This window comes from Meles meles, chromosome 1 (assembly GCF_922984935.1).
Source record: "Meles meles chromosome 1, mMelMel3.1 paternal haplotype, whole genome shotgun sequence".
NCBI lineage: Eukaryota > Metazoa > Chordata > Mammalia > Carnivora > Mustelidae > Meles > Meles meles.
The window spans coordinates 63,314,572-63,341,894 of record NC_060066.1 but is presented as its reverse complement, the minus strand read 5'-3'; the positions used below and the strand labels follow the sequence as shown (position 1 = coordinate 63,341,894).

Here is a 27,323-nt window from a genome sequence, read left to right as displayed (position 1 = left end):
AGAGCACGCACTCTGGAGGCAGCACTGAGATTCGAACAGTGACCCTCTACATACAAGCTATGGGACTTTAGGCAAGTTACCTAACCTCTGTGTGCCATCTGCAGAATAGAGGTAATAACCATACCCTCCTCACAATGTTGCTATCAGGTTCCAAGTGAATGAGTTAATAGTAATGAAGCACTTAGAGCAATGCTTGTCCCAAGGTGAGCACTACAGATATAAGTGTTTGTAAAACAAACAGGCAGTTTATGTTCTGTGAAAACAAGTGATACCACAAAGACACAATGAAGTCCTGGTACTTCAATTTTTAAATGTGTACATCCCTCAACATACATGGGCATAGCCACAAATTAAGTTATTTGTAACTAGAAAGTCAGTAAAACTGTATTGTGATGATGCATGCCCAAAAAGTACCTTCACTGATTTGTTATTTACAAATGAATATTCTTTAAACAAAGAAAACAGATATTACTCATGAATGTCTATTTAGTACTTAAAATATTACTTGATATCTTCATATTTCTTTATATTTTTCTAATTAGTCAATCCAGCAAAACAGCAGGAGAAATAAGCTACGTGACTTTTCACAACACTGGCAGATACATACAGAAAGGACCTGAGGCCAAATTTTCCAATACTCAAATACTCGAATACTCATTTCATAATACATGTTCAATACCATGTTGTCTCCTCAATGTATTTTTGTGTAAATGTTACATTTCAGTTATACAAAAAAATTTAATTCCGTACAAATCTCTTTTTTCTATATCAGTAACTTTCAAACTATAGCCAATTAAAAAAGCTCCTAGGATATGGAGAGGGTGGCTGGGTTATGGACATTGGGGAGGGTATGTGCTATGGTGAGTGCTGTGAAGTGTAAGCCTGACTATTCACAGACCTGTACCCCTGGGGCAAATAATACATTATATGTTAATTTAAAAAAAAAACAAAACTTCTAGGATTCTTTTCTCTTAAAGAAATTAAAGATTTTTTGGAATGACACTAGGATTTGAAGTATTTTTAAAGTCTGTTCTTATCTTAAACTACTGTAGATTTCAGTAATAAACCTGACATGATATAATATCACTGAAACAGTATCACATACAGAAGTAGTTATCTAAGTAATTTGTTTTGACAAACAAATGGCATTTAAATTAAGTACCTTGTAGTTTTAAAATACGAGATATTCAGGGGCACCTTGCTGGCTCAGTTAGTTAAGCGGCTGCCTTCGGCTAAGAGGATGATCCCAAAGTCCTGGAATCAAGTCCCTCCCACATCCGGCTCCCTGCTCAGAGGAGAGTCTGACTCTGACTTTCCCTCTCCCTCTGTCTGCCGCTCTGCCTACCTGTGCGCACACGCGCTTGCTCGTGCGCGCTCTCTCTCTCTAATAAATAAATAAAATCTTTAAAAAACGATAATAATAAATAAAATTTAAAATATCTAAACTTTTTAAAAAACATAACCACGTTAATGTTGTCAACTCTGGAATCCTGAAAATTAATATAATAGAAAGCAAAACAAAACAAAAACCCTCAAACAGTCCCTCAGGGGTGTAGAAAAACCAACTTCTCTTATAATCTTTTGTAAGTCAATTTGAACATCTAGGTTTCAGGAATTCAAAATAATTCTATAAATTATTTTCCTTAAAGTTTAAAACTTACAATACTGCTTTGTGTCCTTAACATTCATACCAATTCAAATAAAATTTCATGTTAAGACCTTTTTAGTTTGATACGACATTATCATTACTTTGAGGGAAACCTAAATAAGTAAGCTTTTTTTCTCTGATTCTACATCTACAAACACATTTTTTGGTTTGGTTATCTTAATACTAATCTAATGCAATTGCCAGATTCTCATATGTTGAATTACTACCAACCTTATAATTCTAGATTATACTAGGTATCACATATGTGCCAGAACACACACTATATAACATTAATACATCATTATTCCATTCTATTTGGGCTTTTTATTTTTGCATTTTTAGAGGGGGAAGGGGCAGAGAGAGTTTAAGCAGGCTGCACTCAATCTCACAACCCTGAGATCATAACCTGAGCCAAAATCAAGAGTCTGACAGATGCTTAACCAAGCCAGCCATGCGGGTGCCCCTTTGTTTGTTTGTTGTTTGTTTGTTTGTTTGAAGAAAAAGAGATATCTCCCACAACTTGTGTATATTGTGTATATTGTATATTGTGTAAGTTGTGTATAGCCCACAACTTACATACTTTTCTCCCTCTGCAGTTAAACACACACACACACACATACACACCCTACATAGCTAAATATCTCTTCTGGAATATTGTTTTGCTAAGCAGGAAAATTTATGTATGGCTGATTCCAGATATGCTTTTTAACACATAAAATATAAGTAACACCACTGGATAAAGTACATAAAAGGACTATTTCAAAAATAACAGCCTATAAGCCATTAACCATTAACTTATATTCTATTTCACTACAGGCACTAAGCAGAAAAGATAAATATTTAATATCCTCCTATGGTCAATAAATTTGAATTATTTCAACAGTCACTGCAAATACATTAGCAAATGCCTCTAGTTATAACCCCATAGGTTAGTAAACAATTTTCAAGGAACAAAGTCACTAGGAGAATTGAAGTTTATTCAATGCCTCTGATCAAATATTCCTTTAAAATTTATGTTTTTGTGAATAAAATCATGCAAAATTTCTACTTATGCCCTTATGCCCCTTCTGGTCCATTAAGTTTCATTCTGCCATATGTAACACCCTTACTAGAATGTCAAAAATAACTAAAATAGTGGATGTATCTTTCCATACCATGAATACTTCCAAGATGATCCCCAAACCCAAGTAATCAGTAACGATTTACATTGGCATGTTAAAACCGGGACTCCTGAGTGGCTCAGTTGGATAAGCGTCTGCTTTCAGCTCAGGTCATGATCCCAGGGTCCTGTGATCAAGTTCCGTATCACACTCCCCGCTCAGTGGGCAGCCTGCTTCTCTCTCCCCCTCTGCTGCTCCTGCTTGTGTTCTTTCTCTCACTCGCTTTCTCTTTGACAAATAAATAAATAAAATCTTTTTTTTTTTTTTTAAAGATTTTATTTATTTATTTGACAGAGAGAGATCACAAGTAGGCAGAGAGGCAAGCAGAGAGAGTGAGAGGGAAGCAGGCTCCCTGCCGAGCAGAGAGCCTGATGCGGGACTCGATCCCAGGACCCTGAGATCATGACCTGAGCCGAAGGCAGTGGCCTAAACCACTGAGCCACCCAGGCACCCAATAAATAAAATCTTTTAAAAAGATTTAAAAAACGGGCAACCAATGCAAAATTACGAGGAAAAAAGATCCCTATCTTCTCTTTCACTAAGAATCTGAGTCTTACTTGAAGCTTTCATTACAATACAGGGTTAAGAAGAGGCACCTGGCTAGTTCAGTCAGTAATCTCAAGGTTGTGAGTTTGAGCCCCAAGTCGGGGGTAGAGTTCACTTATAAAATAAATAAATAAATCCAGGTTAAGAAACGTGAAGGAGGATACTGAACTTGAGTTCCATTGCAGCAGATAAAATGGTCTTCCTAGAAAAATATTTTCAAAAACCCATTTTAGGTTAATTGTTTGGAACCTGGGACACTCTCAAAATGATAATGTTATATAAATGGTTATCACACTGCCTCAGACCAGCAACAAAAGCCTTTTTAATACATATATTCTATTTGTATAGCACTAGAAAATGCTTACAGTTCTGTAAAAGCTAACAGCATGAGTAAAAACATTTCAGTAAGAAATCTCCGGGGGGTTTCGGGCATCTCCCTCCCCTCCAGCAGTGGGATAGAGGACACGCCTGCCTCCCCTCGGCTGGGGAATGAGAGAACACTATATCTCTCTCCCACAGAGTCAGGCCAGACGGGAGGCGCCCTAGGATGCAGAAAATGTTCCAGGACAGGTAATGGGCAGGGAAAGGTGAGACACGGTTTAAGCAGGGCTGAAGACCAGTACAGGGACTGGAGATTTGAGGGCAGGTGCTAAGCTGAAGAGACGACCATGGGTAAGAACAGCGTGTGCCAGGAGAGCTCAGCTGAGGATGCTTTCCAGCACCGCTGGCCAGCCTGCTGCCTCTCTCTCATCTCACCCCACCTGCTACCTTCGCCCCAACTTTCACTCTGCCTCTGGCCAGCTACAAAACAGAACACATCCTCTTAGATCTCCAAGGATTTTTTACTGCTAACAACACAACAGAGTGTTAAATGGGCTCTCTTATGCATTGATTAATGGTGAGCCTTTTTTTTTTTTGGAGGAAAACGAGACTCCATTCCCTGAAGTGGGACGAGCTGTGGAGTGGAGGAAAGATGATGGCTTCTCTGTGGACCAGGGCAGAAATAAAAAGCGGGGGCTGAGGGAAGCAGAGCTTCTGATGGCAGTGGGGAGAGAACTCCCAAACTACCCTAGGTCTTACAAAACAATTCAATTATGTAAATCCAGAGTGCCTATTAACGAAACTTCAGCCATCTGAAAGACAAAATACGGTTCTGCATAGTATAAAAAAGAAACACTTAACTGTCTCAAGAAGACAGTTAATTTATTTGATGTAAAATGTGTCTCAAAGTGGAGTTACTGTTAACATACTCTTTTCGACTGCTGATGCCAAAGCTGCAGTTTTGTAGTAAATTACAGTGGCCAAGATAATCTAGGAGTAATTTACCGTCCAAGTTCTTTAATCACACCTGGAAACATTTAAGCCTGTCATGCCATGTATGCTAATGGTTAGGAAGCGGGGCCTGTAGATTAACCACATCTGAGAAGTTAAATTATCATTTCATACAACTCCAAAGGATCACATAATGCAATATGGTTACTCCCCAGGGGTAAAAAGGCAATGTGTGACATATGGGAATAGAGGGATAAATAATCACTCCAAAGACCTTCAGAGACAAGTTTTTTCAAAGAATTTGTAAACGTGCCATGCATGGTTTATAAATTTTTTTTCTCTGCTCAGGAGTTGTCTCCAGTAATTTTTCAGCCAGATAAAATTTCAAAGCATTTTTTAAAGAAGTAACTTAGTGTAATTTTTTTCCATGGGATTAACAGCACATGCACTCAACCACTGCCCCCATGAGCACTATCTTCTCTCCTCACTTGGGGGAGAAGGAAGCACCACAGAACCCAGTGAGCTTACAGAAACAATTAGCAGCAGTTTGATAGCTACTAAACCTTTACTTATAGAAATACATATGCTTGGACCCAGTCCGAGTAACTTGTAAAATCCTATTCAGATGACCAATCACTCATAATTTGGATTTGTTGAAGCTGTAAACTCCTAAATGTAACGCAAGTATTGAATCCCTCTCGCAAATAATCTATGATAAACGCCAACTTATTTTGCCTACTATTTTCTGCAACTGCTCTCCAAATCACAGATTTATGATTATGATTATTATTCACCAGGATCTGAAGAAGTTTTATTCTAAAACTCTCAAAATTTTTTAAGTGACTGAGACAAAAGAATACAAGTGCTTGACTAAGTGTCAAAGGAGACAGCAATAAGCAACTTCAAGGTTACGGGCCAGCCAGGAGAAGCCAAGAGGAGGCGAGCAGACGGTTAGGACCAGGGCTCCATGTCCACCATCTTTCTCCCCACACCAAACTGCAACTCCCACCCGCCACTGCTCATGCCCAAATACAAAGAATATAGTGCTTGCGGTTTCCCCATGAAATGACACTTCTAAGGGAGTTACGCTCATATGAAGAGTTAGAATCCGGGGTACTGTACATACACCACTCTAATCAACAAATAATCAAGTTATGTGTGTTCATAAATAGAGCTTGACATGGTTTCCTCGGACACCGGGAAGCGTACAGAAATCTACAGATGAAATCCTAACTCTAAATGTTTAATAATAAAACATTTACTCAGGAACAGAACATTTTCACATGTCTCCTTCAAAGCTGTAAAGACCCTGCTTTTCTGGCTCTCACTCTGGCCCCACCACTGCACTGCCATTCTGACCTGTAAAATGACTTTTTAATAACTGTTTACAGCCACTGGGCGTAAATATCAAAGTGCTTGCTAAACATTAATTACTTCTCATAACATCCCTATTTACAGAGATAAGCCAACTAACTCCTGGTAACATCCCTATTCACAGAGATCAGTATACTACGATTCAGATTAAAATGTCTGTGCCTGTCCTGAGAACAGTATTTTTATACTTCTAAACCTTAAAATTCTGGTTACTGGTGAAATGACTATCAAACTGAACTTGAGCTACCTGCCTCTCCTTTAAAAAGATAAACACTGGGCACCTGGGAGGCTCAGTCAGTTAAGCGTCTGCCTTTGGCTCAGATCATGATCTCTGGGTCCTGGGATCGAGCCCCGCATATGGTTCCCTCTCCCTCTGCCTGCCACTCCCCCTGCTAGTGCTTTCTCTCTAATAAATAAATAAAACATTTAAAAAATAAAATAAAAATATAAACTAGGAAATTACTTTCCTCTTACAAAATCAGGAACTTTATCCTATGCATCTATAACCAAGGGGTCCACCGGCCTAGAAGCTTCGGGATCTGCATTATTCACCACTGCATCGCTGGTTTCTAGCCCAGTACCTTAATCATGCTAAGAACTCAGAAAACACTTGTGGAAGGCAAGGAGGGAGGGAGAAGTGGAAGCCATAGAACAAAGACTGGGTTAGCACATCCATCTCTGTACTCAAGCTGTTGGGCAGAATAGAAACCTAACCTTCATAAATGGTAGCAAACTAATGCTTAATACAATTCTTTTTTTTTTTTTAAAGAATTTATTTATTTATTTGACAGAGAGAGAGATCACAAGTAGGAAGAGAGGCAGGCAGAGAGAGAGGGGGAAGAAGGCTCCCCGCTGAGCAGAGAGCCCGATGCGGGGCTCGATCCCAGGACCCTGAGATCATGACCTGAGCTGAAGGCAGAGGCTTAAACCACTGAGCCACCCAGGCGCCCCAAATGCTTAATACAATTCTTATGCATATCTGTTCACCATATTCCCATACATTCCCCAATCTTTTATCATGATGGAATTTCAAAAGTTTAAATTGTTGACAAGCTAATGGACAGGTTCATCAGGATTTTTCAAATCATAATTCCAAAGCATAATTTTAATATTTGCCAATACCATCCATGTAAAACATACTGACAGAATGGCCTAAAATGCCTTTCTTTAATGTAAATAAAATTTAATCTCTCATTTTTAATCATGTTCATTCTACAGATTAAGAGACAAAAATAGTGAGATTTACCTCCTATATTTATAAATCCACATTTCACATACATTAACTCACCTTAAACTAAAATATCCATCATGAGTTCTTGAAATCCTTCATTTAAACAAAATAAGCCCCATCCACCCACCCCAAAAAAGAGAGACAACACAAGATACAACTGAGGCCTGCCACAGCAGAAATTCATGTTCTGTTGTGATGTCTCTAGACTCCCTCCTAGCAGAAGCTTTAGTTATAAAGACTGCACCTGTGAGAAAGGTAACACCAGTCCCCCAGGAGCAGGATGGGTACACCGGCCGCTAAGTCTCTAGAAAGGCCAAGTCTATGGCGCTTCTATAGTGTGAATTCACATTACAGTAAATGTTTTAGGAAGACTTAAGGAAGAGAGTGTAAGAAATTTCCTTGAGGGGCACCTGGGTGGCTCAGTGGGTTGAGCCGCTGCCTTCGGCTCAGGTCATGATCTCAGGGTCCTGGGATCGAGCCCCACATCGGGCTCTCTGCTCAGAAGAGAGCCTGCTTCCTCCTCTCTCTCTCTCTGCCTGCCTCTCTGCCTACTTGTGATCTCTGTCGGATAAATAAACAAAATCTTTAGGAAAAAAAAAAAAAAAAGAAAGAAATTTCCTTGAAGTTTTTTCAATCAGTATTTCCTGCCAACAAACTTCTGAGGCAACAAAAAAAGAAAAAGCTAAGAAACAATTCCTCCCCACTAGGAGTTTATGATCTAGTATATTAAGTAAGTACACAAATGGCTCTATCACAAAGGGAGGTAAGTGCCCTAGGAAAAACAAAACAAAACAAAAACCAAGAAATGTTCTGCAGGTTCCCAAAGGCAGCCAAGTATGTAAGAGATTACCCTTGACAAGCTTCCTTTCGACAGACGGGGGAAGGAAAGGGTATTCCTTGAAGAGTTGACAGCTGGGGGAACCCGGGTGGCTCAGTGGGTTAAAGCCTCTGCCTTTCGCTCAGGTCATGATCCCAGGGTCCTGGGATCGAGCCCCGCATCGGGCTCTCTGCTTGACAGGGAGCCTGCTTCCTCCTCTCTCTCTCTCTGCCTGCCTCTCTGCCTGCCTCTCTGCCTACCTCTGTGCCTACTTGTGATCTCTATCTGTCAAATAAATAAATAAAATCTTAAAAAAAAAAAAAAAAGAGTCAGCAGCTGGACAATACAAGAAAGCAACAGAGATGAAACGCTCACGCTGGAACACAAGCATGGGCAAGGCAGTAAGGGAGAGACACACCAACATGGAAGTGGGCATGACTGCTGAAGACCTGGAAAGCTCAGGGGGTCGGACCTACTGGAGAAGGCTGCTGGAGAGCTGTGCAACTTGAGGCTACCACGTGCGCTGATGATGGTACGGCAGCAAGGTAAATCGTCCTTCAGTCCGGAAGATGAACGGGCTCGGCCAAAAAGGCAGGAGGTGCTGCAACAGCCAGGGCGCGAAGTACTGAGGGTCTGTATGCACGTGGGGACAGATGCACGTGGGGACAGAGGGGACAAAAGGGATGCCTACATATGGAGACCCGGTGAAGGTGGGCTGCAAAGAACCTGGCAGGGGAGGATACGTAGAAGGTAAGAAAGGAGCGGCAATGACTGATGTTTTGCGCCGGGGAGAGTGGCAGCGCCAATTAACAGAAAACAGGAAATCTGGAGGCAGAACTGGTTTGGGTGGAGGGAAGGAAAGAGTTTCACCCTGGTTGGGCTACACTGAAGGTGGAGCAGACAGAAACGTCAAGCAAGCAGTTGGAGCTTAGAGGAGAGGTCAGGTTGGGGTTATAAATTCGGGAGCCATCCAAGTAAAGGCGACGGCAATAGCTAGGATAGGATAAGATCACCAATAAAAAGAATACACTGGCACAGAAGAGAGGGAAAAAATGTTTGAAAACGCCTGCCTTCAGGGATGGAGGCAAACAGGAAAGAAAAATGAGCAACGTACAAACACTACTGGCCAGAGACAGAAGAGCTAAAGTCAGGCTCAGTTCAGTTCAGCAGAAGTTAACTGGGGGCCTGTTATATGAGGGCATTATATTAGGGTAAAATGATGAATAAATAGTAAAGTTCCTACTTTATAAATCTGATGTCAAAAAAATAAGCGAGAAAAAAAAACGGGGGGGTGGCAGAAAGAACTTAGGAAGACATAATTATAGCTACCAACAGAGACCTTTTTTATTTTTTATTTTTTTTATTTTTTTTTTTAAAGATTTTATTTATTTATTTGCCAAAGAGACAGAGCCAGAGAGCAGAAGCTGGGGGGAGGGGAATCCCGCAGAGAGGAGAAGCAGGCACCCGCTGAGTAAGGAGCCCGATGTGGGGCTCGATCCCAGGACCCCGGGATCATGACCTGAATCAAAATGACCTGAATCAAAGGCAGGCGCTCTACTGACTGCACCACCCAGGCACCCCCAACAGAGACTTTTAATACCCATAGAAGAATATTGGGAACAACTTTATGCCAATATTTGAAAAAATATAGAATTGATAATATTCCAGAAAAATATACATTATCAAAAATTTGCCTCAAGAATAAATTAAAACCCTGTGATAATCATGAAAAATAAATTTTTACCTGAGAGCACCTACCTAACAGACAAAATAAGCAAACTATACAACAATATCGTTAGATACAAATTGGAAAGAAAAAAAAAAACCTATTAGCAAACTAAATACAGAAGGGGACTTCTTTTTTTTTTTTTTAAAGATTTTTTATTTATTTATTTGACAGAGAGAGATCACAGGTAGGCAGAGAGGCAGGCAGAGAGAGTGAGAGGGAAGCAGGCTCCCTTCAGAGCAGAGAGCCGGACGTGGGACTCGATCCCAGGACCCTGAGATCATGACCTGAGCCGAAGGCAGCGGCTTAAACCACTGAGCCACCCAGGCGCCCCAGAAGGGGACTTCTTGACGCCTCAAGGGCACCGAGAGACGCTACACACCCCGGGTGGTCTCCAGTCATGACAACTCTGCTCCCCAAACTTTCAAATGAAAAGTGACTGCATGTGCAGTCAGGTCAGCATTCCACCAAATTCTGAATTCTGTCTGACACTGAGGAAAACCTTCATGTCATTTTCCAAATGGAAAAAAACATCATTTTAGGTTATCTCCAGTTTTCTTTAATATTCTGTTATGCAGGATCATCTGTGAATCTAATTTTCATGAATGTTTTTTTCAATCTATATCCTATCTGGTAGTACTAATTTCCACAAGTTTACTCTTGAATATATAGGAGAGCTCTTTAAGTTATCCTAAAACTTAACTCTTACAATGAAACTCCTAGAAGCACTTTTAACCCACCCTCAATTCCAGCGTGATGGACTCTGAAGAATTTATCGAAGATCATTATTTCAATAACCTCAATTATGTCCTCCTCTCGGTATTAACAGCTCTAAGAAGTATTTGTAGTTTACTGCCATGTGTCCAGTTAGTTCATTATTTTCATCTAACAGAAGAACATACAGCACTTCTCTTTTTTGTGTTTCTAAAGCATAGTTTTGTACAAAGGCAAGATAACATGCCGTTCTCACACTCTTCCAAAGAATGCCTAGCATCTTACTGATCTTAGCACTGTAGCTATAGAGAGCCATCTACAACAGCTTATTGATTCTTATCCCGATTACAACTGAATTCAGGACTCCTCAGTTAATAAATACAATTCATATGATTTTTCCTAAATAAACCACTGAAAACTATACCACACTAGCTCACTCAGTTTTTTTCCTCATACATTACCAGCAGTTAGAGGTTTTTTCCCTGGGGCATTCACTACCCAAAGGAGCTAAATGTTGACTGTATACACCCTTCTTTACAGCATTTACAAAAATACGGAATGAGATTATTCCTAGTACCAATTTCTTGGGGATCCACAAACACACATTTGCACGCGCACGCACACACACACACACACACACTTTTTCTTCTAGAGAAATGACAGTTCATAACCAATATTTATTTCCAGTTTTAAGCCAATGTGGCTCCATGAATAAACATTTCTCCTCCACTCTACAGTAACACAAAATTTTTTTATTCCTTTTGGATCTGAACTTTGGAAGGTTTTATAAAGCTTTCACAGATAATCTTCACTGTTTCTCTCTCATCAACATACTCTAATAATCCTCTAAAATAACTCCAGTTTGCCAATGAAGGAGGCTTTTCTTTTGTAAAACCAGATTCAATCATTATTGTTTCAATATCTAAATATTAAAATACAGCAATATTGAGGCACCTGGCTGGCTCAGTTGGTAAAGCATGCAACCCCTGATCTCAGGGTTGTAAGTTCAAGCCCCACACTGGGTGTAGAGATTACTTAAAAATAAAATCTTAAAAAAACACATAGCAAGACTAGTTGACACACGACTTTCGGTGACTTCTCAACAAACTTTCTTATAATGGGATTTATATAGATAACCTATCTTTATAATACATAAATCCAGCCAACAGTTCCATTAACTCCAGCCATTAATTTTCTCAAAACTACAGAGTGAACCACTTTATGAAGTGATTGACTGAATCTGTTTGCTAATTAAGCCAAGAATATTCTATTCTTTCAACAGTCCTGTCTGCTTCTAATTTTAAACAACATTTTAGATCAAGATTCCATCTAAACATACTTCTATTTTTCATCCCTGCATATATAATTTACACATGAACATCAACAGTTCCAAGGATTACTAATGACTCTACCTGGACTTTTTGACTTGAGGAGGGTTTACTTGGATTCATTTTTAATCTTAACAAGTAACTCTTTGATTTGATTTTGGCCTACTTGATTTCTAATTTACAACCTGCACATTACACTTTCTTAATTGGGAAATGTTTGATTTTTTTAAAAAAAAACGCTGTCTTTTATAATTATGGCTTCTTTTTATTTTGCAAAAGGTCATGGGGAATGTCTACCCATAGATGTGATCCAATTAATCTTACACTCCATACTTCTTCCAGGATACTCAAAACAGTGTTTTAAAATAAACACTAATATTCAATTATTTTTATAGCCTTTAAATTAACTTAATAAAATGTTTATTAAGCATCTAATATGTCCAGGCAAAATACTTGGTGTTTATAAGTGGTATCTCTCTTAATCATGAAGTACTATTTTTTTCCTTTTTAAATAAAGAAGTGGAAGCTCAAGAGTACTAGAAAAAGTTGTCAAATGTTCCAAAGTTTATATGTGTTAGGACTCAAAAATAGAACCCAGATTTCTGACTCTAAAAATTAGTCCCTTCCCATCATGCACACTGATATAAAACTCAATGAGACATAGTCCCTATAACCAGGAAGGCCACTGGCATGTAACAAAACCATCCCAACACAGCATAAAACTTCGAGCAATCTTCTTAATGCCATTTTGTATTAGAAAACTTTACTGAAAGTATTTTGGGGTCTCTCCCATAGATTTACTAAATTAGATTTTGTGCAGCTGAGCATTTACCCTGAATATACTATGTGCTGTGCTAAGTGCTCATACTAAAGATGGAGGTCAGTTAAGAAATACATTTTACATTGTGAACCAACATACACAATAACTGAAATCAAAGTTGCATGAAAAAGTGTTTACTGTCACTACATGTAATATACTGTTATCTATATCATATTTTTCCTTCTTTTTCCTAGAGAAAGAGCGTGAATGGAAGGGAGAGAAAGAGGGAGAGAGGGAGTCCCAAGCAGGCCCCACGCTCAGTATGGAGCCCGAGGCAGGGCGGGATCCCACAACCCAAAGATCATGATGGGAGCCAAAAGTCAAGAGTCGGACACCCAACCAACTAAGCCACCCAGGCACCTCTACATTATATTTTTTATAATGCTAGCCATGACCCACTAAATTAATTTTACAACCTACTTACAGGTCATATACCCCAATTTGCAAAACACTCTCCTGTATAATAAGGCTGACCAGAAGAAAGCTCCATTTTTGCTTCTGATTCAATCTGCTCATCCTTTATAAACAAAGCTTTTATGGTAAATAACACTCGTAAGGGCTAATTTTGCTACTATGCTTAGTAGTATTGTAACAGATCATTCAAACCACCCTACATTTTAATGTTTTTATATTTAATGATATACTATTTTTGAGAGCTTCCAATTTTTCCTAATTTGAAAATACTAGGTTTCATCCAAACTACTAACACAAACTAAAATTTTACTTTGAGAATATTTTTTAAAAATTAACTGCAGCGGGGCGCCTGGGTGGCTCAGTGGGTTGGGCCGCTGCCTTCGGCTCGGGTCATGATCTCAGGGTCCTGGGATCGAGTCCCGCGTCAGGCTCTCTGCTCAGCAGAGCCTGCTTCCCTCTCTCTCTCTCTGCCTGCCTCTCTGCCTACTTGTGATCTCTCTCTGCCAAATAAATAAACAAAATATTAAAAAAAAAAATTAACTGCAGCAATCTAGCTTGAAGTCATTTCACAGTGACAGTCTACTATCATTAAAGAAAACATATTTAAGAAAACCAACCAATTTGAGTGTTTAAAAGAACCAAAACCATTCTTAAACACTGAGTTTAGATAAGCCAACTTTTTCCTTTAAAAAAATTGTTTTCAATCTGGTAAATCTTTTTTAGCTTAATAGATGAAGAGTTTAGAAATGAGAAAACAAAAACATCATTTATAAATGATCATACACACATTTCAAAAATGAAAAAAAAAAAAGGATTAAGGAGAATTAAATAATTTGACTGAAGTAAAAAATGTCCTTAATGGTCCAGAACTTGGACTAGAACTTGGTTGCTTTATCTATCAGTGTGGTCTGTTTCCAACATGCTACACTTTGTCCACACCTTACAAAAGTCAGTACCACCAGGTGCCTGGGTAGCTCAGTCAGTTGAGCATCTCCACTGGCTCAGGTCATGATCCCTGGGTCCTGGGATCGAGTGCTGCAACAGCCCCCCCCCTCCACCCCGCTCAGCCGGGAAGCCTGCTTCTCCCTCTCCCAGTCCCCCCCTTATGCTCGCTCAGTCAAATAAATAAATAAATAAAATCTTAGACCCCCCCCCCAAAAAACCACTACCCCAGATAGCCAACAATGCTATCTACCTTATCTCAAATTCTAAGGTTAAAAAAAAAAAATTCTAAGATAATTATGCTTTGACCTACACAACTCAAGTATACTTGATTATGTAACTGTTTGCACTGTCCTCTAAGGGATTTCTGTGTTTACATTTTAACTTCTCAATAAAGTCTTTAAATATGTTTTACAAATAAACTGACCCTTATAAACTGTTAAGTATGGTAAATATAATTTAGCCACAGAACTACTTGAAAGTTTCATATTTAATCTCCTTAATTGCACATAATGCCTGCCAAGACCTTAGCCCTGGATTCCATCATGTTGCCTTAACCATCAAAAGAAAACCCATTTCTTCTCTAAAAAAAGGAATTGCTCTCTTTATTTGCACAATCTACCTCTCCCAAGGGTAGAAACAAAGGTTTCAGCTGTAATTTCAAACGCATTGCAATGTGTCATAAACAATATGAAAACATACGTCATTTTCATCTTAGATTATCAGGGCATTGTTTTGTATAAGAAATGATCTTAAAGTTATTTTTAAAAGTCATCACCATATAACCATGTTCTATTTTCAAATACTAAATCATAAATCTTACTGAACTTTACAACTGTTTATTTTCATGTTTTTTGATGCAGCTTTAGTTTAAGTTCTAAAAGACTGGAAAGAACAAAATTTATATTCAACTACAAAACACTCAGAAGCTTGTGCTTTCTCATACAGATGCTCCCAAAGGTAATTCTAGTAGAAAATTCAGAGATCATCTGTGCATCCCTGTCCTTTGAAGGTGGTAACAATTGTTTTCTCCAAAATTAGCACAGAATAACTGTACTATACAGCGGTCTGAAAATACATTAAAAACTGTCACACAGCCCTAATCCAACAGTTCAGAGACCAAGGACACCTACCCTCCGTCTTTTATGAAAAGTAACAATATGTCTCTAATTTCCCAAGGACAAAATCACTCGACAATAGCATCTACCAGAAAAATATTAAAATTTCTTAGATACATAATATTAGAAGTTTAATATTAATAAAAATTAAAACAAGCATCTACTTCATGCTAGGGGATTTTATGAAAAATACATTTGCCTAACAGCTATCTTAAAAAATAACAGCACTTTACTTAAGCAAGAATGGAAAAAGACATTTATTCTTTCATGTAGTACAGATTTTGAAAAAAAAAAACTTGTTGGCTTATTATTCTCAGAGATTGAACAGTTCCAATATAATGAATTTATTTATGGAAAAAATAGGCCGATCAAAGCCTACTGTAATTAAAGGTGTTTTGGCACAGATGTTGGTCCTCGACTGTTTGCTTTGTCAGCTGTCTAATCCACATTGACATTGCAGTAATTATCACACTGTCTATAATATTTTAAATGCAAATTCAACAAAATTAAGCTATTATATATTGGGAAATGAATACTGATCAAGCTATCAAATGTACTTCTATCTCTGTTACTCTAAGATGTCAACCATATGTGTGGCACATGGCCAGATCAGCCATGCTCAGTATGAAAAACATGCAAGAATATTCAAGACCAGAAGAAAGACTGTGCTGACCTAAGCTAATAAAATCACACAAACATCCACCTAAAGGGGAACAGATTCTGATGCTTTAACAAAGGAATCAAAGTTCAAGTCTCCAAGCCTGCCTATCTCACAAACACTTTCTGAAACAGATACTCATCTCTTCATTTATTTGTTTTGACATTTACTGAGTCTCTACTTTGTGTCAAACACTATTCTAGGTACTGGGGATAAAGGAATGAATAAAATGAAGGAGAAAATTACCCTTGTGAAACTCATATTCAACAGAGGACAGAAACGGGTTTCCTGTCACATGCTAACTCCTAAATACTGCCCGTAGACTGAGAAAATTTCTAAGGCCAGAACAAAATTCAACAGAAAAGCTATGGTTTATTAGCAGTATCTGTTATGGATACAATGAACAGTGAAAGACAGAATGGGAACTTAAATTTGCCATCCCCATTTTAAGTAATTATTTTTCCTGTTTCTGTCCTACTTACTTATCACACAAAAGTTAATCTAATAATATGAAGTTTTTCAAAGTGTGCTGACCTCTTTTGTGATTCCGAATGGGATTAAATGGTTATCTCCACTTCGACTGAAGCAGAGGAATGCTATATTCAAATGAAACTATTTCCACACAAGAGCAAAGTATTTTCCCACTTCTCTGACCAAGCACACAATTACAATAATAGCCTTTACCTGTTTTTTAAAAAATTTTAGAAGACTATGAAGAGATTTTATAGCCCTTGTCTCTGTTTGTAAAAGTCGATTTCTTTTTTCCCTCCCAATTAATGTCCCTCTAGCACAAAACAGAAACATTAAACTCATCATTCTTACAGCAATACAGGGACAGTAATATAGCACTAGTTGTTATACACCTAAGAAACTGAATTATAGAAAATTCTGTTAAACTACCATCCCAATGATTTAAAACGTGAAAAGGGTAAGGATAAAGGCTGGAAAGTTTCATATACTATATATTTCATTACTAAAGGAGTGTGTAGTAATTATAAGTAAACAGCTCTGTTCCCAAAAGCAAGTAGGTCACAATTTCTTGCTGATTAACTCTTTAAAACCAGCCAAACTCCCTAAAAACAAATTAGTTTCCCTATTAGTTGATTATTATACAAATTGATATGGAAACCGAAGGGCATGGGAGAAATCACTTCACCTTACATTTCCATAATGCCTTGCTAGATTTTCATGTATTTTCACCTTCATTATTTCACTTAGCCATCAAGTTTGGCTAGTTGTTTTCACAAAACAGAAAACATTAGATATGGATTCATTTTTTTCTTTGCCCTCTCCCTAAACTGTCTCATAATCTGTTTTCTATTAGAGTTACTATCTGTGCTTTTTTCCCCCCAGTATAGTTCTTTGCTTTTCCCCACTATCCCCAGGCAAAGGTAGTTTAATAAATGTCTGTTCAAGGAGTTCTCTGTGCTTGAAATATACTTCTCCCACACTGTTTTGGCTATCAAATTCTAACCTTCAAAATTTATTTTAAATCTTTGGATTTTTAAAAGTTATTTTATTTTTTTATTTATTTTTAGCAATCTCTTTGGATTTTTAAGTTACTTATTTACATACATACACACACACACACACACACACACACACACACACCCATTACCCAATGTGGGCCTTGAACTCATGACCCCAAGACCCCAAGATCAAGAGTTACTCGCCCTCTGAGCCAGCCAGGCACCCCTCAAAATTTATTTTAAGTATATTTTCTGCCACAGTCCAAGATCAACACACAAACACACAAACCAGCTCTGTTTCTATATATCAGCAATAAATAATCTATAAAAGAAATTAAGAAGGGACACCTGGGTGGCTCAGTCAGGTAAGCACCTGACTCTTGGGTATCAGCTCAGGTCTTGATCTCAGGGTCATGAGTTCAAGACCTGCATTGGACTCCATGATGGACATGGAGCCTACTTAAAATAGAAAAAGTGAAATAAAATAAAATGGAAATTAAGAAAATGACTCCATTTATAATAGCATCCAAAATAAAATACATAGGAACAAATTTAGCAGATAAGATGAAAGACTGGTACAAAAGTACAAAAAGTACAAAACACTCCCTAAAAAAATTAGATAGATGGAATTGGTGAATCACTAAACTGTACATCTGAAACTATTATAACATTCTATGCTAACTTATTGGAATTAAAATAAAAACTTAAAAAAAAAAGAAATTAAAGAAGACCTAAATAAATGGAAAGACATTTCATGTTCACACCTCAGAGGCTTAATATTATTAAAATGGCAATATTACCCAAAGTAATTGAATGATTCAATGCAATGTTTATCAAAATTCCAGTAGCTCTTTCTGACACTGGAAAACCAATTCTCAGATTCATATGAAATTCCAAGGGGCTCCAAATAACCAAAACAATAGTGGAAAAAAACAAAGTTTAAGGACTCACACTTCCCAATTTCAAAAGAAAGAATGGTCTAGCCAACCAATAGTGCTGGGACAATTAAGATAGCCACACAAGAAACAATGAAGCTGAACACCCATGTCACATAAAATACACAAAATACACAAAAATTAACTCAAGGGGCACCTGGGTGACTTAGTCAGTTAAAAGCCTCTGACTCTTGGTTTCAACTCAGGTCATGATCACATGGGTCATGGGATAGAGTGCCTCGTCGGGCTCCATAGGCAGTAGGAGTCTTCTTTCTTTCTGCCCTCCCCCCCAAATCCTCTCTCTCTAATAAATAAATCTTTAAGAAAAATTAACTCAAAATGGATCAACAACCAAAACCTAAGAACCAAAACCATAAAACTCTTAGAAGAAAACATAGTGGTAAATCTTCACAACCTTGGATTTGGCATCAAAAGCAACAACAAAAACAAAACAGTTAAACTGGACTTCATCAAAATTAAAAACAGTTGTGCATCAGGGGATATTATCAAGAAAATGAAAAGACAACCTACAGAATTGGAGAAAAATATTTGCAAATCACATATTTGATAAGGGTCTAGTATCCAAAACATAAAGAACTATTATAGCTCAGTAACAAGAAGATAACACAATTAAAAAAATGAACAAAGGACCTGAAGAGATATTTTCTTCAAAGAAGCCACATGAATGGCCAACAAGCACATGAAAAGCCATTCAATATCACTGGGCATTTCAAAACCACAATGAGGTGCCATTTATACCCACTAAGTTGGCTATAATAATAATTAAAAAAAAAAGAAAATAATAACTGTTAGTGAGATTACAGAAAATAGGAAAACTTGTACATTGCCAGTAGGAATGTAAAATGATGCAGCCACTATGGAAAAGAGTGTGATACTTCCTTCAAAAAATTAAGCACAGAATTACCATATGACTTCATAATCCCACTCCTAGGTATATATCCAAAAGAAGTAAAAATAGGTACTTGAGCAAGTACATGTACACATTTGTTCAAAGCAGCACAATTCAAAACACACAAAAGATGGAAGCAGCCCAAATCTCCATTAATGGAAGACTGGATAAGCCAATTGTGGTATATTCATCTAATGTATTATCATTTAGTTATAAAAGGGAATAAAGTACTGATATACACTACAATGTGGAAGAACCTTGAAAACACTTTGCTAAATAAGTAAAAGAAACCAGACCAAAAAGGTCACATACTGCAAGATTCCTTTTACAATAAAATATCCATAGAAGTAAATTCATAGAGACAGAACACAGACGGGTTTGCAGGGACTGTGGGAACAGGAAATGGGAAGTAACTGTTTAATGACCATAGGGTTTCCTCTTGGGGTAAGAAAAATCTTTTATAATTTTATATTTTACAAATTTTATAATTTTACATTTTACAAAATTTAGATTTTACAAATTTTACATTTGACAAATTCTAGAATTTTACATTACACGTAGGCGTAGATTACACCTAGAATTACACATAGGTGGTAGTTGTACAACACTGTTAATGTACTAAATGCTTTTCTTCTAATCAACATTGTGATTATCATTCTACATTTTATCTGCATTTCAAATACATACACCCTACCCTATTCCTTTCTGTGTGGATCACTTCATTTTACCTAACTGTACAGTCTTCTCCCTCCCAGTTCCATTCTTGTTAGGCTTGTTTCTCTTCCTAAACTCATCTTTATTTTACTGGAGTCTTTTAGGGGAGAGAAATAAACACAAAAACTTTAAGACATGTATGCTGAAGGTATCCCTACTCTGCATTAACCAAACAAATTTAGTAATGTATTCCTTATTTGTAGTATATCAACATCATATACTAAATAATCTACCTGATATAACCAAGCAAATTTTAAGTACATATTATGTATATATGATATTCTAAAGTCTAGTCAGTATCAATAGGTAAATCACAGAGCCTAAAGTAAAACAACAGTAAATAGCTAGAGAAATAAAAAATTTTGAGTTTCTCTCACCCTTATGTTTGGTTTTTAGACAGGTTATGATCTGAGAATTTAGCATGTATCTTTCTGGTACATTTTGATGCAAATTCACTATTTATACCTTCATATCACCTTCCAAATTACTGAAGTCCCAAGACAAAACAACACATAAATTAAATGCTGCCCTACAAGTCTTAACTATGAATTTAATTAGCAGTACAAACAGAACCCTTATATTTAAAGGGTAGTTAATTACAGTACATGAGCCTTTAAAAGAGGTCACTGGAAGATTTTATGTTCATGGTTATTTCATCCCACCAAAAGGGTTTCTTGCAACACACCTGTTTAAAAGCCAAGATTAACACAAAACCATTCATTTCCCCGTGATCAGAGGACTGAAATACCTCTGCTATTAAAAATGTTATTTTTTAAATAATAATTCTAATATAGCTTCAGCTAAACACATCACTTAAATAGCAAAAACTTTTTTAACAAAAGCCAAATTAAAAAATTTTTAGAGACAAAATTAAAAGTCTATGCCCAAAGTCACCCTTGTTAATAACTTTGCATTGTTAAGTAAAATGACCCTGATTCTTATATCTTATCAGCTTTTAACAATAGCTTCTTCATAACAAAACTATGTCTCTATAGACCATGTACTTAAAATGAAAACCTTAGTAAACGGAAATGACTGAGTAGAAAAGAATTAAATTATGATTATGAAATTCTAATTCATTTTAGATTCTTATATACAAATTCTAGCTCTTTAATGAGGAAAAATGAGGACCGTTTGACATATATTATTTCCTACCACTGATTCAAAAAGAATAGAATATGCTGTTGTCTTCAGGTTTCCCTGAAAATCTATTTTTACAGAACTTAGAACCAACCTGTTCTATTATTATAGAAATCCAAAATAATCCAATTATATATAAATACATTTCTAAATGTCCACCATTTGCAGATGGAATGCTAACACTTAAGAAGTTCAGCCATTTTTCTAAATGAACTAAATACTTTAAGTCTATTCAAAGGCAACTGAACAGTGAAGTAGGGGTTAAGTGTAATCAGAAACCAAACCCTCCTTAGAAAGGATCAAGAGGAAATGGCAACTTTTGGAAAATCCCAAATATTTTAAACACAGGAACACATCCAGTTTTGACAAGCTATATGACTATGGCATAAATGCTTCCATCTTCAATAGTTGTTAAAACAAGCAATCCTTCTACAGAGAACAGAATTCATTTCCCTTATACAGCTGCATTGTTTCAAAGTCCATTAAACATAAGTGTGACAAGATTGATTATTTTGGAGCATAGATATTTACTGTATTGTCCTAAAAGACCTAATTTACAAATAAAAAATGGGTGTGTGTGTGTGTATGGGGAGAGGTGAATGAAGGAAACAAAGGCAAAGTCAAAGAAGGAAAATAAAATAGGATAATCAAAACCATACCTCTACATTAATGAACAGAGGCATACTTAGATGCTCTTGTTAAAAGCTTTTATTTATATAGTATAAAAATCAATGCTCAGAATAATCTATCAAAAAATTTATAAGTGAAAAAAAAATCACCCCCTGGATGAAAATACTTACAAATATTTACACATCAACATAAACTAATAAAAGACTTCTGACCAGAATATATAAAAAACTCTCAAAACTCAGTAAGAAAACAAGCCAATTTTTTTAAAAGATTTTATTTATTTATTTGACAGAGAGAGAGAGAGATCACAAGTAGGCAGAGAGGCAGGCAGAGAGAGGGAGGGGGAAGCAGGCTCCCCTCTGAACAGACAGCCCAATGCGGGGCTTGATCCTAGGACCCTGAGATTATGACCTGAGCCGAAGGCAAAGGCTTAACCCACTGAAACACCCAGGCATCCCAAATCAATTTTTTTTTTAATGGGCAAAAGACTTTAACAGGCTCTTCACCAAGGAATATATACAAATGGTAAATAAATTCACAAAAACATGTTCAACATCATTAGTCATCAAGAAAATTCAAACTCAGACTGCAACTAGATATACACCCATTAGAAGGGTTCCAAGAAGAAAAAACTTTACAGTAAGAGGTACTATTAAGGATACAAAGCAACCAGAATTCTCTCTCATTGCTGGTGGGAATGTAAAATGTTACAGCTACTTAAGAAAATTTTTTGTCTGGGTGGCTCAGTCAGTTACCTGTCCGCCTTTGCCTCAGGTTATGACCCCAGGGTCCTGGGACTGAGCCCCACATCAGGCTCCCTGTTCATCAGAGACCATGCTTCTCCCTCTGTTTCTCCCCCTACTCTGCCTCCACTTGTGCTGTCTGGCTCTCTCTCTCTCTGTCAAATAAATAAATAAAATCTTGGGGCACCTGGGTGGTTCAGTTGTTAAACGTCTGCCTTTGGCTCAGGTCATGATCCCAGGGTCCCAGGATCCAGCCCCACATAGGCTCCCTACTCAGTGGGGAGCCTGCTTCTCCTTCTCCCACTCCCCCTGCTTGTGCTCCCTCTCTCACGTGCTCTCTGTCAAATAAATAAATAAAATCTTTAAAAATTAGTAAATAAATAAATTTTAAAAATCCTAAAAAAGAAAATTATTTGGCACTTTCTTATGAAGTCTGTAAGTAAACATGTTTAAACTTACCCCACTCCTGGATATTTATCTATGAGAAGTGAAATTTTATGTTCACACAATCTGTAGGGAAAAGTTTATAGCAGCTTTATTCGTAATAGCTGGAACCTGGAAACAACCCAAACATCCTTTAAGTGATGAATGGATAAACTGTGGTACAGTCATACTAAGGAATATTATCAGCAATAAAGGAATGAAGTACTGATACACATAGGAGCCAAACCTGTGAGGCTGTATGATTCCATTTATATATCGTTCTAAAAAAGGCAAAAGTACAGAAACAGATCACTGCTTGTAAGGGACTAACAGATGATGGTTGGGATGGATTGAAATAAAGCTCAGTATGATACCTGACTGGCTCAATCAGGCAACTCTTAATCACAGAGTTGTGAGTTCGAACCCTACTCTGGGTATAGAGAAAACTAAAACAATAAATAAACTAAAAAAAAGCACAGTAAAAATTTGGGGTAACTATTCTACATATATGGTTACATGACTATATATTTATATACATTTGATTATATGTATTTGTCAAAATACACAGAATTATACATTTTTAAAATGAATTATACTGCCTGTTAAATAATTTGTAAGTTTAAAAAATGCTCAATGTAAGGTCAAGAGAGTGCTGACCATCACGAGGAGTGTCCTGGGGGGAAAAAACATTCTTTACCTTGTTATAAAACTATGTTTCTTCTATCACTTGAATACTATGTGCAGTACTGTGGGACACAACAGTGAAAAAACATAAGCAGAGAAGACTCAAACAATGGCACAAAAATGATAAAGGGAAAAGAGTATTGTTATATGGCGACTCACTCCAGATAGACAAAGACTGAAAGTAGATGTCTCAATTGCCAGGAAAAATATCCGGGGAGAGAACATCTTACTTGCCAATCCCAGAACACTAGGAAAAAGGTTACCACATTGAGAAATGAGAATAAACTTACAAAACTCAGTCCTCCAATACAGTACTGCAGAAAGAGGAGGGAAGGGTAAAAAGAAACAGTATAAGCTAAAAACATAAAATACATGGGGAAACGTTTAATCAACTTTAAGTTGAAGATAACAGCAATTCTGACTTTTTAAGGAAACTATAATTTTTTGGGAGAGAAAATGGGGCAAACTGGGAAACGGCAAAAAACAGAGTCAAAGGACCCTGGAGAACTCAATCAGATAATACACACGGAAGTCCAAAACCAGTGCAGTGTAAAAATGCCAATAATAGTTGTTATTTAATTATACTCTTTCTGAGCTGTAAACAATGAACACAAAGGTGTTCAAGCCAGGATGCTAATCCCACAGATGATTACTGTCACAGGGCCATAAATGGAAGAGCTAAGACTTGACACCCCGTTTGTCTCATGCCACAGCCTAAGCTCTTTTGACCATTACTATTTTATTGCTCAACAATACTTAAAGAACAATTTTATACCAATGAACTTAAGGAGCGAAGCAATACTCAGTAACTGCCAGAAGGGTCTTATAAAGCAAGTGGAATTTGGAGTTTGTTTCCGGTTTGTTTTGTTTTTGTAGTCTGTACATATCAGCACAGGAATTCTGTAGTAGGAATGATCATCTCTGTTTGTGTGCTCTGATGCGGTGCCAAGTGTTTGCTGCACATCTAGGAGCATTTCGGTACAATGGCCAAATGACATGGTTATTTAGCAATACCTTACTCTGGCCTAACATCTTTCTATTTATTTCCCATTTTTATGTAATTTATCTCATTGGAGGTAAATAGTTATCCGGTACAGAGAGACAACTGGAACAGAAAAATATATTCACTTCATCCCAATGAATGCTTACAGAACACCAACTCACACCGCACAGGACTTTATAAAATAAGCTGTAAGGAATAAGCCCAATGAATAAAATCTTGTCCTAGCTGAAAACAAGGAATCGCTACATAGAGCCAATTTTATTTTTTCCTTTCTCTGAGCATTTATATAGTTTCTAAATCATCTAATTCAGAACCAGATTATATAGCATACTTTTTTTTTTTAGCCCATATGGTATTCTTTCAGAGAAAAACACCCTCATCTTATGGACTTTTAGAATGTTAACAATCAAAGCTCATATTTTCCCATGGTGCCCTTTACTTCTTTTTTTTTTTTTTAAGATTTTATTTATTTGCCAGAGAGAGAAAGAGGGAGTGCGCACAAGCAGGGGAGTGGCAGGTAGAGAAGCAGGCTCTCAGCTGAGCAAGGAGCCCTATGTGGAACTGGACCTTGGGATCATGACCTGAGCTGAAGGCAGACCTTTAACGACCTGAGCCACCCAGGTGTCCCCCATAGTGCCCTTTTCCAATTACAGACATAAATGCTTTTAAAATGCCTTTCAAGCATTCCACACTGGAGTGTGGTGACAGAAAACAGTTCCCTAATTTTGTCTTTCAGAATGGTAAGGAAAGGGGCTCCTGGGTGGTTCAGTGGGTTTACCACTCAACCCTTGATTTCAGATCAGGTCATGATCTCTGGGTCATGGGATGGAGCCTCCACCGCCACCAGGCTCCAAACTCAGCAGGGAATCTGCTTGAGATCCTCTTCCTCCCTCTACCTCTCCCCCTCCCCACCCCCCACACCTTGGGAAATTCTCTCAGGCTAAATCTTTTTTTTTTTTTTAATAAGGGGAAAAAAGCAAGGGGTAAAATGGGCAAATACATGACAATAAAAGAAGAGGATAAATTAAAATGTGTAGGGGCGCCTGGGTGGCTCAGTGGGTTAGGCCGCTGCCTTCGGCTCGGGTCGTGATCTCAGAGTCCTGGGATCGAGCCCCACATGGGGCTCTCTGCTCAGCAGGAGGCCTGCTTCCTCCTCTCTCTCTCTGCCTGCCTCTCTGCCTACTTGTGATCTCTCTCTGTGTGTCAAATAAATAAAATCTTTAAAAAAAAAATTTAAAAAAAAATGTGTAGAAAGATACTACCCAGGAAAATCAACAGGTGAAAGGGCCCTTATTCACCATTTATTTTAATGAAAGAATGAAGAAAAGGGGCAGGAGGAAATAATGAAATAAGCAAACACTGAACGGAATTACCCAAGTCTGCACCTGGTCAGGGAAAAGAGCTTTACACAACGGCCACTAAAGCCACTAAAGCCACTAAAGCCATGAGCCACGTGCCTCTCTACCGGCAGAGCACTCTCTTCACTACCCTGCCTCCAAGGCCACAAGACTCACTTAGGGCCTGCATGTTGAATCTAAGCAGATTCCAAACCTGGGGGACAGCCCTCATAACACAATGCTCTTGTGACCACATTTTAGGGAGAAGAAGGGGTATCCAAAAAGGGAGGTATGAGAGGACATAAGCTGGTCCAAAATATTCCGTACTCGACCAATGCAAAGGATGGGGGAAACATTTAGAGTGTGGGTTTACAGAGCTTCCACAGCAGGATCTGCATATTTTTCTAATACAAATTTATTATAATAATAAAAATAATATGAAAAAGAACAAATAATATTAAGGATATTAAATGTTTCCAGGTGAACTGTCTCTAATATGGTCTTAGTCCAACTTAGTAAGAAAAGGCTCAATGTTGAGTCCAATACTCAAAGACTTTGGTGAGAAAAAAATACGTGTGGGTAGGTATATGGATATACATGTGTGTTTAAAAATGATAGCTGTCAGGGCACCTGGGTGGCTCAGTGGGTTAAGCCTCTGCCTTTGGATCAGGTCTTAATCCCAGGACCCTGGAATCGAGCCCCGCATCAGGCTCTCTGCACAGAGCCTGCTTCCCCCTCTCTCTGCCTGCCTTTCTGCCTACTTGTGATCCCCTAGGTCAAATAAATAAATAAAATCTTTAAAAAAAAAATGATAGCTGTCAACCTAAAATTTACAAATGAGCTTTTTCTATTGAAGAGATTTTAATTCCCTTTTACATTGGTTTTTTCCCTAAGTACTCAAAATTCAGAGTTGTATTTCCACTGCCTGCATGAGTACATGTCTGTAAATAATATCCAGAAAATAAGCCAGAAAAACCACTCTGTAAAATTAAACAGCCATTGGTTGAAAAAAGAAAGAAAAAAATTACCTGCAAGTTGGTATACTTATTAAATGCTTGCTGTTCTAGAATTTTGGTTTTAGCAAAGATGGGACTCCAAGAGAATTCCGTGGCTATAATTCACACATTCTGGTAGAATACTAGTCAAATACTAGTCAACCCCGTGTATGAGATGATATACTGGGGTTTTTGTTGTTTATTTGTTTGTTTTTGAGTAGGCTCCATATCCAGAGTGGAGCTCAATGTGGGGTTTGAACTTGGGACCCCAAGATCAAGACCTAAGCCAAAATCAAGAGTCAGACACTAACTGAACCACCCAGAGCACCCTGAGATGATTATTCTTTACTCCCTTAATGTGCTAAAACTTCCCAAAGACAAAAGATGCACGCAGAGTAACAGTAACCAGTATACTCCAAATCTATGTGCAACAGCTCATAACTGATACGGCACAGCAGAAACCTTCTATAGTTGTCCTGAAGGAAAGTAACAGCAACCCAATCATGTCTGACTTAATGTAGAACCTTTACAACACCATACCAACTCCTTGGGAAGACTCTTTTTTAGAAATA

At 37.6% G+C, this 27,323-nt stretch overlaps 1 protein-coding gene across 9 annotated transcripts in view; it reads right to left on the bottom strand.

The window, feature by feature from the left end:
• NCOA2 (nuclear receptor coactivator 2) overlaps positions 1–27,323 on the bottom strand; it is a 294,611-nt gene that overhangs the window by 228,753 nt on the left and 38,535 nt on the right. The gene's annotated exons all lie outside the window — the stretch shown is intronic.